The sequence below is a fragment of the Alligator sinensis genome, unplaced genomic scaffold (assembly GCF_000455745.1).
Source record: "Alligator sinensis unplaced genomic scaffold, ASM45574v1 scaffold645_1, whole genome shotgun sequence".
Taxonomy (NCBI): Eukaryota; Metazoa; Chordata; order Crocodylia; family Alligatoridae; genus Alligator; species Alligator sinensis.
Window position 1 is genome coordinate 808,936 of NW_005842586.1, and position 4,476 is coordinate 813,411.

Consider the following 4,476-nt stretch of genomic DNA (forward strand, 5'->3'; position numbering starts at 1 on the left):
TGCTGTGAGGGCAGGTCCGGGCTGGCCGGCCCCCGCGCCCTCAGCCAGGCGCCCCGGCAGCTTCGGAGGGGTGCCGCCGCGGGAGTCACCAGATAAACCCTGGGTGCGAATTAAGGGGGAGCGGGCGCTGAGCCCCTCATAAGAGATGAGAGCCCTGAAATCATAACCTAGGGCATTTGATTTATAATGGAAAGCTTTTTTGGTGGTTCCCTCTGGATCTCTGTTTTGCTCCTTGAGAACATATAACACTCTGCTTCCCTAGCATACTTCATCACTTGACCGTATTGTGGCTATAATACATGTCAAAAACAAATGTAAGCTATAAAAACAAATCTTCACAAAATGTGAACTAATCCTCTCTAAGGCCTCAAATCAACTCTTCCTGGACTTGAAAGTTCCTCTTAATTTAATTTTTAAAAATTATTATTGATCGATTATTATGACAGTGATTGGAAGCTTCAACAAAGACCAGCACCTCAGTGTTCAGCACTGGCCAAACACTTTGGGTTACAATGTAACCCTGCCATCTATCAGACCCCATGGGTAGTGAAGAGCTGTGATCACCCAGGAGCAGAGCAAGAACTAGACTGACTCAGAAGGACCAGTTGCAAGGTTGGAATCAAGTCTCTGGCTATTGCGCTGTCCCTGCCAAATGATTTCCTCCCTGTCTGCCTGTAGGGGAGTAGCAGTTTCAAATCAGTAACCATACCTCAGAGAGACCATAGCAATGCATAAAACAAACACAGGTATAAAGTGTCTCCATTATTTTCACTCTAGAACCATGCAAGAAACTCACAGTTGACCTTATAATAAAAGACACTCAACATGCTGAAGAATATGATCTAAACAGACAAGATAGATGAGAAATACAAATGGAAACAGAGGCGGAAAGATGAAAAGTGCCTTTCATAGAATCATAGAAATTAAGGTTGGAAGGGACCTCAGGAGGTCATCTAGTCCAACCCCCTGCTCAAAGCAGGACCAGCCCCAACTAGATCATCCTAGCCAAGGCTTTGTCTAGCCGGGTCTTAAAAATCTCCAAGGATGGAGAGTCTGCCACCTCTCTGGGTAACCTGTTCCAGCATTTACTACCAGGAAAATTCTTCCTAATATCCAACCTAAACTTTCCTTGCTGCAACTTGAAACTGTTGCTCCCTGTTCTGTCATCTGTCACCACTGAGAACAGTCTACAGGCAACCTCTGCTTAACACTATTTTGCTTAGCACTATTTCACTATAACACTCATTTAGAATTGATACCTGATTTTACTTAACGCTCAACAAGTTTCGCTATAATAATTGCAGTTGCCATCTTGGGTCATTAAAAACACTTGTGGTTACCATCTTGAGTCATCAAATACTTTCAGTTTTGCTTAACACTCGTTTCGTTTAACGCTCGTCTTTTCAGGAACCAATTAAGAGTGCTAAGCGGGGGTTGCCTGTAGCTCTATCCTCTTTCGAACCCCACCTTAGGTAGTTGAAGGATGCTATTAAAACCCACCTCAGTCTTCTCTTCTCTAGACTAAATAAGCCCAGTTCCTTCAGGCTCTCCTCATAAGCCATATGTCCCAGCCCCCTCACCATTTTCATTGCCCTCTGCTGGACTCTCCAATTTGTTCACATGCTTTCTGGGGGACCCAAAACTGAACACAGTACTCTAGATGTGGCCTCACCAGTGCTGAATAGAGGGGAATAATCATTTCCCTTGATCTGCTGGCAACACACCTACAAATGGAGCCCAGTATGCTGTTGGCCTTCTTTCCCGTGATTATATAGCAGGTTCGTGACAAGCACAGGAACAACCAGGCCTCCTGACTTCCAGCCCAGTGCCCTATCCACTAACTTCTTGGTCAAAAAATTATTTTCCAGTATTGATTGTTGAGAAAAGAATTTGCAACATCCAGATACTTTGCGAAGCAAGGACACAATATATAATCCTTACCAGAGGTATAACTGGACAGTTCTGCACCCTGGGAGGCAGCAGTGCAGGGGGCAGAGGCCACAACTGGGCAGCCACTAGCAGCACAGCAACTGGGAGTGCAGTGGCAGTGGTTGCTATTTTCGTGCTGCCCTCCCTCCCCTCCCCCCACATCAGCCTCTGGTCCTGGAGCCCTGGTCTCCTCCCACCCCTGCCTGCTTACACTGCTGGTCCTTGCTTGGGCAAAACTCCCATTGGTATTTGTCAGTGGGGGCTTTTTAACACCTAACAGGCCTTACTGACTGGATCAGGACCATCAGACCAGTTCTTTGAGTCTGAGCTGGGTTGGTGGTCTGGCCACCAGTGTCCACCTGTTAGTTCAGGCACTGTCCATAGCTGTATCAGCACCAGAGCCAGGTTATTTTCATCACGACTCTAAGACTAATTTTTTCTAGGGATTTTTGTTCTTCCTCTTTGGGTATTGAGCCTCCCCTCCTAATAGGGGTGACAATCTGCCAAATGTGTGTAAGAGTTCCTCTTCTTTCCCATCCCTTGGTTGGTTTCTTATACTGTGGTTTAGTATCACTCGCAGTACAGACAGGAGAGAGATGGGTAAGAGCAGCCTAGAGTGTAATCTTCTCTGCAAGGGTTTTAGATATAGGTCAAAAAGAGATGAACTGAAGTTTGGATCAAGAACAATGCGTGTCCCGGCGGGTGGAGGGGCATGGCGGCAGTGGGAGCGAGGTGGCGGGAGTGTGGTGGTGGTAAGTGGGGAGATCCCGCAGACACCGCTGGCACTGTTGGTGGCGGGGGTGGGGCATGGTGAGCAGTGATCGCCCACAGGTGCCACTGACAGTGTCAGCGTTCCTTTTCATAGTGGATGCACCGCAGGGGGTGCATGTGCACCCATGTGCACTCCCTATGCATCGCCAATGGTTTGGATTTTATTTGTATTCTGCTGCAGACTCCTGGAGAAATTATGAGCACTTTGATTAGTGCTTGTGTTATGAGTACCTCCTGGTTCCAAGTTTGTTTTCTTCATGGGTAAGAAAAGTCAGAGCTGTGGATTTCTCTTGCGCTGTCCTCTTGGTTGGGTTTCTCGTACACAAGCTTATGGATGGCTGGGTGTCCTGCAATTTGACAGTTGCACACAACAGATAACGTAGCAGTAGTGCCATTACTGATTAACAGTAACTTAATGATAAGAAGTTAAAGCTCATGCCTGTGAAGAATCTGTGTTTTGGTATTAGGGTACCATTGCAGGTCAGATATTTTTTTCCATGCATCCCCAGTGAGCAGCACCATACCTAGACTCCTGGCAGCCCCAGTCAAATTTTTAGTATCAGGTCCTCTTTTGCCAGAGATAATAATAATAATAATTTTTAAATTACCATTTTCAGGCCCCTTTTCTGTCCAGGCCCCAGGCAGCCGCCCAGTTTGCCCATACCTGTGTCCGGCCCTGCTGGTGAGAGACAAAGACCCAAAACAACAGACACCAAAATAGTGTTTGTTGAGGTAAAAGTGCTTGTAATTAACTCCTGTAACCAAGAACATTTCCTCTCACTCCAGATCAGTAACAGAGCATTCCTGATGAGAATAGTTACTAATATTAGGACAGATAGCCACTTTGTGTAGGAATGATGTAAATTTGGGTCTAGATATGAATCACATATGTTGCCATAAATGCATTCTACGGATTCTTTAGGAAAAAAAAAGATAGAATTGAAGTATTGTTACAAACCTCTTGGTTTCACATGTGAGGGATTTTCATTAATGCTGTCAGGTCTTATGAAAATCACAAGGATCAAGCCAAAGCACATGGTTACTTACAAAGGAATGCAAGTTTGGTATGTCCTTTCTGACTTAGTTTTATTCTTATTGTCTGGCCATTAGAGAGTTATCTTTTTTACAAGTAAAACCTAGTGACTATAAAAATTCAGGGGAAAGAAAGAAGAGAGCTGTTGCGAGTCAGTTCCACAAAAGAAATCCACTCACAGACAAAACAATTCTCTGAGCGATCATGTGTGTGTATGTGTGTGTGCATGTGTGTGAGAATAAGTAGTTCTAAGCAAGGACTATACTAATCTCTTAAATTCCTTGTATACAGTAGGCATACACACTTCTGATTAGCATTCTAAATAAGCTCCAATGATCAAAGGGCAATCGAAAATTGTTCTTGAATATTACACTTTGAGATCAAACTTCTCATTTACACATAAATTCAGGAAACTCTTTTCTGTTTTATAGAAGAACCCTGAGCTGCAAAATTCAGATCTAGACTTTAATCCTCAAAAGTCTGAGGATTGGATTTTGGCTTTAGTTCATCAAAACAATTCAGAAACAGATCTTGATTGAAATTATGAAATTTCCCAGTGGCCAGAGTTTGGGGTGTTCACAACATGCAGTTTTCTATATGATTTTCCCACATGATTCCATGTTCTGATTTGATGCATTTTATACAAGATGCAAAGCAGTGGAAAGTTGAGCCCTTTGGGAGAGAGAACGAATCACAGAAGACTACATTCAGTTTGTCATCTTAATTTAAAGAAGCAATTATTG